The sequence below is a fragment of the Balearica regulorum genome, chromosome 14, assembly GCF_011004875.1.
Source record: "Balearica regulorum gibbericeps isolate bBalReg1 chromosome 14, bBalReg1.pri, whole genome shotgun sequence".
Taxonomy (NCBI): domain Eukaryota; kingdom Metazoa; phylum Chordata; class Aves; order Gruiformes; family Gruidae; genus Balearica; species Balearica regulorum.
Genome location: NC_046197.1, coordinates 16,842,009 through 16,855,004, shown reverse-complemented (window position 1 = coordinate 16,855,004; position 12,996 = coordinate 16,842,009).

The window sequence follows — 12,996 nt, the reverse complement described above, 5'->3', positions numbered from 1 at the left end:
AAAACTAATTAAAAACATGGCATGGTGTCAAGCTTTTGTGTAAGTCTAAATCTCATCTCCATAAACTAATAGAAGCTTTACTGGTTCATGAACAAGCCAGTGACAGCACAGGCAATCAGTACCCTCCTAGGTGATGCTTGCTTTTGTGTTACGATAGAAAAGTGAGATGCTAATAGCCTCCTGGGCCTTATTTCTTGAGTTTTTGTATTTTTTTAAAAAAAATAAAAATTAAAAAAAGGCAAGCAGTTAAGGCAGGAGGCAGATTGAAGCAAATAAGGGGCTCTAATTTCAACCAAGAGTAATTATTTGCCCTGCAGCCACTTGTACATGCTCAACAAAACCATACTCTTCCACCTCCAGGGATTTCTAAATGTTACTTACAGAGCTGAGCAGCTTTTAGGTAATGGCATTGAGACTTAAATTTTAAATTATGTTTCTATTAGATGTGAATCCCAGAACTCAGCAGCTGGAGAGCATCCATCTCATTCTTCCTCTAATGGTATCTCCAAATTGCTCACTTTTTCCAAAAGACAGTTTCCTTCAGTTTCAATTTTGAACCAAGCACTTCAAGCGCTGCATGTCTTATTGCTAACAAGATTTTTTTGGTGGTGCTGATGGGGCAAACTTCAGTTTCTACTGGAATAAAAGGGGTCTTGAAGCAGGACAGTTGCCAAAACAGCTCGCACCCAACCAAGAGAGCCCACATGAATGAAGACCTTATCCATGAAACACTGAGCTAATAGAGCTGTTGGGCAGCAAACAGCCGGAAAAAAGAGTTTGGAAAGTCACCATGGCCCAACAGGTAGGTAGTCATCATGCCTTGGTACAAATCCCAGTTTCACCAATTATGATTTATGATCTCTTTCCTGAGCTTTCCCAGTGCATTTTGACAAAGAAAAGGTCTATCTAGAAAAGCAAACAATATTTTTATATATATATACACATTTTATATTATATATATTTGTATATATACATGGTAAAAATTTGTATGAATAAAATACATGACAAGAGGAGGTTGCCCCCTCAAAATCTGTCCAGACCAGCAGGTTCCTTGCAAGTCCCCATGACCAAGGTTTCCCAGCACCTGCACCTTTTTCCCTGTGCGCAGGAGTCCGGTGTGACTGCCTGGCACCTACCGCGTGCCCAGCTTGCCTCTAGGACTTAAGAGAAATCATAGAATCATAGCATGGTTTGGGTTGGAAGGGACCTCAAAGATCATCTAGTTCCAACTCCTCTGCTGCGGGCAGGGACACCCTCCACTAGACCAGGCTGCCCAAAGCCTCATCCAACCTGGTCTTAAACACTTCCACTTGAATGCAGTTGAAATAATTCCTTCATTTATTCATCCACAAATATAAGTAGTGCATCACAGCAGGTATGCAGGAGACCCATTTTTTAAACTATTTGAAGAATCAAACAAGAGAGGTGAAAAGAAGAACCTTAAAATTGTTTGCGCAGCATCCCGTGCTGATCTGGCTCCTCTGGTTCTCTCTCCCTCCCTGTGCACATATCACACCTCAGAGGCCTTTCTTTCAGGGAGACAAACCAGTAGAAAATTAACCTCTTTTCTGGTTAGATAGGAAGGACGACAGAGTTGAGGACAAGGAGAGGCTGAGACCAGCTGTAAGTTTGGCTTAGGTTGCCACAAAGCGTGGATCCGAGGTGCTGGACCACACAGCATGGAAGCCAACCTAGACTTGCATTGCTCTCAAAAGAAGCTGTCCAGTCCTTACCGCCAACCTCTCGTTTACCACCCAGGTAGCCCTTCCTTGTCCCAGCACCAGCTTTTCCAGTGACATGGTGGGGGCAAGATCTGATCACTTTTATCTCATGGTGCTTTTTTCTAGGCTCATTCCCATTTCACAGTGGGTGAAGATGTGCTGTTCCAGCACTCTGTGTCATCGATCACCCGCTGCCGTTGTGCGTTCAGATCCTCATCACCTGCACCCAGGAACAGCACAAGCTTTGGCAGGATTTGGTCCCACACACAAGAGGCAAAATGCCAAACTTCTCCCAGGCATCCTTGGCATGGCCCAGCTGGAGAGACAGCCTCAATCTTTTTTTAACTCTCTTCCCTCCCCATCCCCAGTAAGGGATAATTTCTGCTTTGTGTTTTTGGGGGAGGGATAACAATCAGCAGAGAGTCAAGGGTAAATGACACCCCTAAGAGCTCACAGGCAGTCAATAGGAGCTTAATTAAGGCTACAACACTCCAGCACACAGGTTTTACCCCTAAGACCAGTTTAAAGGCTCCCGTCCCACCCCCATCAGCTGTGGCTCAGCTCACTGCCCCTCCGGGCACCTCACACTAGAAAACAGATGATAAACTACATGGCTTAAAAAATAGCCTTTAAAAACTCCTACTTCTTATCCACAAGTGATTTTTAACACGTGTCATCAAACGAGAGGCTCGGATACAATGAAGCTGGCAGACAGACTGGGAAAGATTTGCATTATAGTACTTTTCATCCCAATCTATATGCAACAGATAGCACAGGTGCCTGTGTGATGAAGTTGTATGCACTGCTTGAGAAGAAAATAATTATTTTCTTCCCCCCCCAAATATTGAGAAACATTATTTTCAGGAAGACACTCTGCATTGCAAATGCTAGCTCTTGCTAGCCAGGCTTGTGCTCATTTATTTGGCTGTGCTGACCCCCAGAGTCCGGCACCCTGTACGGCATATCCTAACGCCGAAACCATCGGGCTGCGGACACGCTTTGCGCCCTCCGCCGCTAATGCAAAGAGGTTTTGCTGAAGCGATTGCTCCCGCAGGCTGGGGATGATTGCACCCTGACAGCCTGAGAGAAAACAGACATTTACCCCGCATCGATTCAAATTGCTGCATGCAGGAGAAGCTGCAGAAATAGCTAGATAAGGAAAAAAAGACGGGTTGGCATTACAATAAATGCACATAGAGAAACTCATGGGGAAGCTGTCTGATCATACCTAATATCTCCAGCCACACATCTGGCAAAACCCAAATTATCACTAGAGAAGCGTCAGCTGTGGCAGAAGAGAATCCTTTATTTCTGCTTCAAGTCAGGAGGAAGCTGATACTATTTTCTATCTTATATTGTACATTTTTAGGACTTTATTTCCATTTTTCTGAAATACTTGTTTGCTATATTAATAAGTATCAAACATACTAATTAATCATTATTAAGCACACAGAAAGCAGGCATGGATAATTTTGGTTAATTATTCTTAAGCAATTGCTGCATAATAGAAATTGTTTAGAACACAGTTGTGATGTTAAGAACCACTGCAATGGAGACCAAAACTACCCCAGCACAGGAGGACACAAAGCTAAGAGTCCTCTCGATTAAAAGAGAAAAAAACCCAGTTTCTCAATTTCAGAACTCCAGACAATAAAGCACATACATTGAAGCTCAAAAGCCCCCAAAAGCAGTCACGGTAAGGACGAGGGCAGAGAGAAGGGCGCACCCGACATGGGTCCCACGTACCCCCCCCAGGGCAGCACGCCTCACGGCAGCACCAGCGGGCTGAGCCAGCCAGGGACGCCCCGAGGAGCTCCGTGCAGATCCGTGGGACTGCGACCTCCTCGTCCCACAACGCTGTCTTCTCCCATCACCTCCTTTCTAACGATGGTTCACCTTGAGTGCCTTTTGCTGCCCAATCCATCGCCGGCAGAGACACAGGAAATTCCAGCTGGTGGTCTGGGGGTCCCTGCTCGTCTGCAAGGGCTCCTACTTGCTGGTGTCCCTGCCAGGCTTCATCCACCACTTCATCCCAGCCACGAAGAAATATAAAACCCAACCAGTAAGCAGGGACAAGAGAAGCGAGGCATATATGCATAGACCTCTATAAAAATTTAAAAAAAAAAAAAAATTGAAAAATAAGGCAAATGGGAATATTCTTACCCAGGTAGTCACAGGATGGGGTCGGATATCTATTCTACCTACAAAGAGGCTAGATGTTTTTGGGGGGACCTGCACGCATTCTGATTCCTAGTGAGTTTGCAGACAATGTCAGTTTAGATTACTTTGTAGAGAAGGGGGAAGCTAAAATGATCTACTCCCTCTGCATTTTTTAATCTTTAAGTTTGATGGGTCTAGCTCTTCATATTGTTCAGGAAAAAAATGCTGATTTTGGGTCCACTTCATAAAATGCCAGACAAAAACCAGAAAACCTATGGCTCCAAATAAAGAATTTGTGAATCAATTATTCCCCTAAATGAAAATAATTCTGTCTAACAAACACATTTGCATTTTTTGCTTTGGATTTTTATTTTGGTTTGTTTTAATTCATCGTCCCTGTCTCCTCGCTCCCCCCCCCCCCACCCCCCCCCCCCCGATTTTCTTAGAACAAGCCTGAAACTTGGGAAGAGCAATGGAAAATGGCAGTGCTCCCCTGCAAGGTTATTACCACAATTAACATTTCTGTCTCCCCCTTTCCTGATCGGGATTCTGTTACTGCTCGATGCTTGGGCTGCTTTATAATTGAAGCTACATGGATCTACTTCACACACAGATTAATGCATCACAAGACCTTCTACCCATATTTACATAAACCTCATAATGAATTTAAGGTGCAATCGTAATAAATTGGCAGTGAACAGTAGATGGCATTCCAGAGCGCAGCTGAACCGTGAACGGGCAATTATGTATCTCAGTCTTTGGGAACAGAGTAAAAATTGGTATTTCATAAAGCACATTACTTACTAAAAATCAAATGAGCCATTACTCAGTAATGTTCATACTCCAGGGAGCGGGGAGGGGAGAAGGGGTGAAAACGATCTTCCAGATGCTTGAAGCAAAATCAGATGATGTGGGAAGAGCTGGGCTCCGTAAGAACCCCCGCCTTAGCTCGAGTGCTTCTGCAAGCCTCCTCTCGCCCTTGATGCCGAGCCCTTACTGTATTTAGACATCAATCACGCAACCTTTTTACTTAAAATTTGCAAAGGGCTAGACGTTAAAATCAGGAAAGTGAGAAAACGGGGACGGCGTACTGGGGGGACGGGACTGTTCTCTGCCCGGTGCTCCCCACGGGCACTAACCAGATGAGTGTCTTGCAGGCACCGCTTGCTACGCGTTCCCCGTACGTCAGCCTGGGCGAGCACATCATCACGGGAACAGGTATCTTCGCTGCAATACGTATCTTCTGCAAACACTAATTCACAACGTGGGTTCGGTACACAGCACTTCTACTGAACACTAGGGATACACACAGGTAAATAACCACAGAAAAATCTACCAGACTGGCAACTTTAATGTACCATTATGTACGTTTTAGGGGGAGGGAAAAATGTTGTCGTTTGTTAGGAGCAGATTTTTGCCTTGTGCTTTCTCCTTCAATCTAGGAACTGAAGCGTCTTTTTCTTGCACATACCACTAAAAAGACCACACACTTTTCCTAATCTAAATCCAAGTCTCCTCATGGATAACTGTTTAAGGCTTGTTTCTGTGCAAGTTTAATATACCTACATACTTTTCTAACTTTTAAAGCTCGGTGCCACCTTCAGCCTAGGAAAAAAATTAAAAAGTTTGCCTTCAGTTAAGAAGCATCTTTCACAATCCAGATGGGAATTATCTTCCCTCTCCTCCCTGCACAAATGACAACTTGATAAATCTCTTACAACTCTATCTATCCTCCTGTGCAGACAGGATCTTTGTTCTTGCCTGTGCTTCCCAGCCTCCACCTTTTTCTGCACCGCCTTTTAGACTGACACTTGTCTCCTCAGCCACTGCTGTAGCTCAGGGGTCTGACCAAGGATGTCACCCCTGAGCCCCCCTCCGCCACCAGCGTGCTGGACACCCCGTTGGAGCCACAGCGTGCTCCCCAGCTGCAGGGCTGGTTGGCATTGACACTGTGTGCACACAAGGGACAACAGGAGAGTGCTGAAGCAGAAAAAAAAAGAAAAAATAAAAAATAGCGTTCCGGAAATGAATCAGAAGAACAGTATCGCTTGATGTATCATTCAGACCACGTACTACCCAGAAACCCTGTTATCAGCGCCACGGCTGCAGCCTGCGCCTCCCTTCGTCCCACCGCCAGCAGGATTACGGCATGCAGCCCTACATTCCTTCACTCAGCACCAGAGGCTGCGATGTTTTGCCATAAACAAGCGTGTTGAACACTGGCACTAAAATGTGAAATAGCTATTCAGGAAAATCTCCAGCTCCAACAACAGGTTAAGCCAAGAGAAAGCCTGTGATGCTCTATCCTCAGTGCATCCCCTCCTCGTAGGAAAACCTCCTCTGCACTTAAGGGAGGAATCCCAGCACTTTTTCTTCTTCCAGCAGAAGTTATTAGGGATGTAGAGAGAGGCCACAATAGAGAAAATATAAGACTTCACTGTAAGCTTGCACAAATACCACCACCATCTCAAAACGCCTGATGTAGGCTCATTTGCAGCAAGAGGGACTTGTGTCCATCTCTATCCAAGCAACAAGCCACCCATACAACATACATAACCCAGTGCTAAGAGCTTCCACCCCTTTTGTACATACCTTTTCTCCTAGAGCTTCATCCTCACTTAACATACTCTCTTCAGTGGCCACAGAGAGTACAATGTCCCTTAGAACCCACTCCGGTACATCCCCTTCATGGTCAACACCACTTTCCATTACTTCCACCACAGCAACTTTCTCAGAAAGTGCTCTCTTCAGCATCTGGGATGAGCTGTTTGGGACTAACAAGGAATATAAAGCATTTCTTACAAAGAAAAAGCAGAAGAAATCCCAAACAGCAATTAAACTTCCCCTGTGCAGAATGACCAGGGCAAGAGCAGAGGGATGTATGCAAGTGAAGCGGCCAACACCTACAGCTTGAACCAATTGATCACAGTTAAGGTTTAAGTCATCAAGCAGGTGTTCCTGTTTTAAATAATTTGCTTCCACCTGGTTTCCCACTTTTTTTTTTTTTTTTTTTTAAAGGTAGCTCCCTAACAAAGCAACTGCAGCCACTGCTTGTTCCCAATAACCACCAGGATCAATTATAGCCATTTAACCAGTAAAATTACCAATGCTCTAAGCCTCAGTCTTCAGAGCATGCTGGATGATGAGTCTTTTCACAGTGATGATGTGATCATTTGCTCTTGTGATTTGTGTCAATCTGTATATTAATAAACCTTGGGTTTAACTAAGAATATAAAAATAATGGTTTAATTTCCTGTTAGATAAACCATACTATTCCCAATGTCTTGTATGCTTTCAAAAAAAGAAGCACATTTTACATTCAAGACATAGCTATTAAAACCAACACATATAACTAGCAATGGACTGATTTTTGAGACACCCCAGTTAAGACATCCATTCACACTCCGGGCTCTTGTAAGCCACAGGCCTTTCCAACCTCCTTTTGCTTTTGCTCCATCCATCAGGTTCAGCCTGGACCATGGTGCACCACAGCAGATACAGGCTAAGACGTGGCCTGCAGCCTTTGTGCTTTGCAAAGTCGGATCTGAGGGGGATTTTAACAGCCACAGAGGAGAAGACAAAGCAAGTGGGTCATGAACCACAGATCCCAGAGGACCCTGCTACCTGACGGGTGTTTTGGCAGGATGCAGTCAGACTGGAGGATAAAGGGAGAAGAAACAGAGTCACAGCCAGCAAGTGGTTTCCTGACATCAGGCTGGGTGGCAGAGATAGGTCCTAAAATCTTAGGAACTCATGTAGTGTAAGAGCCCTCAGCCATTTAAACCCTCCAATCCAGTCTGAACTTGGAAAGTCGATTTAGACAAAATCTAACACTCCCGGAATGATTTTATCATGGTCACTTTTCTAGGTAACTACGAATTCAGTGTCCCAGGCTGTTTTCCATTAGTCCGCAAATTAGCTGCAACTTATCAGCAGCATTTTTTCCACTAACTAAGGGAGGTCTGTTATCACTGCAGGTCTGCACAGCTGCCTCAGGGATTTCTGGGCACTGGGTCAAAGCTCCAACACTCTGGCACGTGACATCTGCCCTGGGATGCAACACCTACAGCAATGCGTTAAAGCACATGTGATTATGTACTTCATATATATCATTGCATTTAAAGCTAAACTGATAACATGCAAATTGACAGTTCATTAAACTTCCCTTGCAGAGGTAGGAAATATTATCCAATTCCAAATTAAATTAGAGCTGTCTGGATACTGTGGCTCTATAAATACTGTAGTTTCCATCAGAGAAAATTCCATCATGAAAAAAAACCCAACAAACGAAACTCAGAATAATGTGGCAGGGGTTCCAGCCCAGGAGGAGGAGGGGCTGCATGCAGTGTTTCCCAGTCATTAAGAGCTGAACTCTAATTTGGCTCAGGTGCCCGTAGCCCCAGCTGGAAGGGTGGCTGGTGGAGCTCCCCCGACACAAAACCAAGGTGACTTTGCAAGCGCAGGAGCCCTGCGAAGCGCCGTTTGCACCAGAGCTGAGTGGTATTTTACAATCCATACAGCAGGCAAATGGTCCAGGTAGGAAAGTTACAGGGAGGTGGAATGGGGCACCAGGAAGAGATTTGGTTGTGAGTAAAGCATAAGATAAAATAAAACTTTCTGTCTGTGCATGTCTCAAATCCGTGTGACTTTCTCTGCTCCTCTCTAACAGAGTCCAGTAATTTCTTTAGAGAGATTCAGGAAAGGTAAGCTGTGTGAAACAAAATACAGGGCAGAAAGAGATGCCAAGGGGAAAAAAAAACAGAAAGGAGAAACCAGCATATATACTGGGTTGTAAGGCAATTAAAAATGTCTTATGAACAAGTGCAGTTTTTCTGATGTTGCCTGCGCAGGTCTGGCAGCTGGGACTCACCAGCAGAAACTGCTTCTGCTTGAAAATCCTTAATAAATATCAAATAAAGTCTTCAGGTTCATTTCTGTCCCAACACAACTCTGACTTCAAGCATATGATTTAAGTTATTCTTTAGCATTCATCCAGTGAGACAAACTCACCATCAGGTGAGATAACATTGTAGAAAGAATGTAACATAAAGAAGCATGAGAAGGACATTAAAAAAATAACATTTAAACCTCTTATGCTTTAGAGAAGAGGAACAGAGTCTTTGGGACAGGCATTGTACATCCTTTAAAGGGTCCCTTTAGAAGTTTTACTGATTGGAAAAAAAAAAAAAAAAAAAGAGACTCTAACGTTTTAAGACCTGTAATTTACTGAGCAATATGCTTAGCAGAGGCCGTGGAGGTTTGCAATGGAAGAAAGGGAAGGAGAAGGCTCATGATAATATAGTTTGTAAATTGGGGCCAAATCAAATGCATCGAGCTTCAGCAGCTGTGCCAATTAAATCTCATTCAATTTGCTGAACAAGAACGTTAACATTAATCACTTTGGCAAATTTCTTAGACTATTTCGTGTCACTAAGTAGTTAAATGATTTTGTGCTTGTTTACAGTGCAGAATAACATTATATGAAGCAATATCATTAGTCACTGAGCAACTGCGGGATGCTCTAGGAACCCGTGTGGTTCATGGCAATGTTTCTGGAGTGGTCCTGTGCCTCCTATAGGCTATTTTTTTACAGAAGCATCCAACAGGTTTTTATAGTTTGTTTTTAATTGCAATTATTCTTTGCCATCACACAGCACCATCAGCACAGCCAAAGAACAAGCTGCCAGCCAGGGGAGAAGCAATTTTGCCTTCTGAAGCTGCTACATCCATGACCATACATCCATTACAAGCCATTATGTCCATAATAAAAATTAACTGTATCTCAGCTGAAACCAAGTCACATCGTCATTGCTTGGAAAAAGGAGATCCTGTGCAAACATCCCGCTGCAGTTCAGGGCACAGGGGTGGAGGGAATCCCTCTTTGGCCATATTTGTTCATTTGGGTCTGCAATTAAATAGGTACATCTTTTATCAGACATTTGCAGTTTCCACAGTTGAGCTTGTTTTCTGCCCTACCTTTGATTCCTTTTCGGGATGACTCATGTACCAAATTATACAGTATTGCTGTTGCAGAAGAGGCATCTCTCATCCCGGGTTATTTCAAAATGCCCGCTACCCAGCAGCAAAAAGGGGAGCTGGTCTTCTGAGCTTGGCAACAGCAACCCAGGCTGGGGCACCCAGCCTGAGAGACGCGTGGGTGCAAGGGAGTCTGCAGGAGAACATCAGGAAGGAGAAGTTCAGGGGATCAGGTGCACGTTAGAGAGAACATTGAGGGGAGTACAGAGCAAGCGTCTTTCAGCAGGTAAAATCTCAGCATCGCATCCTCTCACAACATCAGTGACGCTCCCTGCAAACAGCCCTCCTGCAAGCCAGGAGCACCAGAGTTGCACGGCGTACCGGCAGAGACGAGGCGGGACCCGAATTCGCTGGGCTCACGTGTGCCGCCCAGGGCAGCGGCGTGGGAAAACGCCTCATTCAGTCCAGGACCAGAACTGCTCTGCCGTACAGCCCCGCTGGGTGAGTTTTCCCCACGTTTCCTCTCCTATTCCCTTCCTGGCTGCAAAAGCACTTCCCCTTCCGAGGTGGATGAGACAAGGTGGGAGATACTGCTATATGGTCCTTGCCCTGCCAAATTTGGGGTGCAACACACTCCAAGAGATTAACATGTAGGATGTAAAAAGAAAAAAACAATAATAATAGAAAAAATTCAGGCAGCAAAATCAAGGTAGTGAGATTTCTTTCTGTATTGCAAAGGATTTTCTTTGGCCACAACTTTATAGGTTTGTAGATGTATCAGTTTAAACATGAATAAACAGGGGCCAACTGAGACAAGTAATTTTGAAATAAAACAAGGAATGCAAAGACCCCAGTTGCACAGAGCAACCCACAATACGTCGTTACCTGGGTTCATCAGGAAATTAAATTTCAGGATCCCACTGCTGCCCCACTCCAAAGGACACAGAGCAAACCCAGGGTTTGTATTTGTATAATTAGAGAGAAAAAAAAAAAAAAAACAACATGTGGAGTCATGAGATTGTTCCTTGCTGTCAGAAGCCGACAAAATCAAAACCGACCCAGAAGAGTTTCATTAGTCCAGTTTTTATTCCAATTAAAGGATGGGGAACTACAACATAATTTTCTTTCATAATATAAATACGTCAGTGAAGAATGTTTCTTGAGTCGTTCGTCACACTGGACAAGACACTGTCAGGAGAATTACTTTGCAAAGCCCTTGGTCCTTCACACTCATGCAAAAAATCTTTAATTAAAAAAAAAGAGCTTGAACAGTCATCCAACTCATTACATTGTACTGTCAGCTATTGAACCAATAAAGCCCGGTTTACAAAAACAAAGAATTTCACACCCAGGTAGATTATTTCACAATCATCCATTATTCTGAAAGGGGGTTTTATACATAAAATATACAAATTAAAATTCTCCATATTTATTTATTGTCACTGTAGAGGAAAATAATTTATAAACCCATAAACAAAGATAAGGGCAGAGGAAAAAACGTGAATTAATTCATTTCCAGACTATCACGTCTAACACACTCCCAAACACTGTAGCTTTGAGCAACAAATCATGCTCACGTGAACGTGATTTGGGGGCATGATGTTAAGCCAAGGGGGCAACTGCTTTGATACTACATTTTATTAGCAATGAATCCCAAAGGTTACAAACGAGCGGCATTTATCTGTTGAACCATCATGTTAGCTTGATGAACAGGCATCACACATCGCTGGATATTAAGGATTTTGGTCTCCAAACACTGCAAACGAGAGAACAGTATTAAGCTTTCATGGTGGTGTCATGCAAATGCTGCCAAGTACATTTATGGTAATTACAGTGCTGTACACATCTGTACAAAAAAGAATATTTGGATAAAATGAATGAACTGAAAATTGGTTTTAATCACCCCCACTTTATCTATTAGGCACAAATGGAAAAGATGGACTTGATTCAAACTTGTTTAAACAACAAATTGCTTGAGGCAATTCTATCCTGGCACGTGCTGCCTGTTTTGCAAACCCAGCGGCGCGTGCGCCCGCACGTGATGCCGTTGGGTTTTGCGGGTGCGTGTCCCCGGGAATGCTTTCGCTGTAAAAGCAAAGTCACCTTTGGGAAACGCATGACCAGAATCCTGCAGGGGGTCAGCACATGGTGACCCCTAAAAAGAGTCGACAACAGAAGAGGGCTGAGGAAAGCCTTCGCATTCACAAAGGACCAGTGTGAGGAAGTCGCCTGAGTTTGGTCTGTAAAGCTTTTACAAAACCTCCTGCAGTAATTTCCCTGGGTTTGGCAGCCCGGGGGGTTTGCACGCATGCTGTGGTGTGCATGGCATCCTTCATCTTCAAGCAGCCCTGCGCTCGTGCAGGAGCTGAGCAACGAAACCGCCAAGAGACAGCTTGTCCACCACGCTGACCGGGAAGCAAACACATGGCACAAGAAAATTAAATCAGAGCACTGAATTTTTTGTAAAATAACTAATAATCTAAGAGCGTACTGGTGACCGAGGTAATGGATTTAAATTTATCTCATAATGTTAAGCCCAATGCTGTCCTTCTAATATTTTAGAATCAACATAAGAGCTATCCCAGATCTTGGTTACAACATTTAATTTCTTTCATAACACACAGATTCACACCTACATCACGGCCAGCAAAAACTGCACTGGAGTGTAAGAGTTAGATCCAGAATTTAACAGAAGTGTCATTGAGAACAATAAAAAGCAATCCAAAAAATTATTTAAAATTGTCTTATAAAAATATTTACAGTAAAATTTGTTAGCGCTAATGCTATGTTTTCAGTCCTAGAAAAAGGCAACCTTTAAAGGATCTGGCTCAGGTGCTCAGAATTAACAATACAAACATGAAACCACACACCAAAGACGGACAAATTCAAAAAGCATTTCGGGGGGGGGGGGGGGGGTATACAGCTGGTTCATCGCGTGTTACGGTTGTTCATATTGCATAGCTGGAAAACGAGGTCACTTGACTTGCATAACACTGCAACATTTGAGAAGGAAGGAAAGAAACGTGTCGTTTGCCATCAAGGAGAACTGGCTGCAGCCAGGAACAGCATCACCCATCCCTGGCAAGGGCTGTCAGTCCTAGCCCTGTCCAGCAAGCTGCAGGTCTAGGCCAGCAGTGGG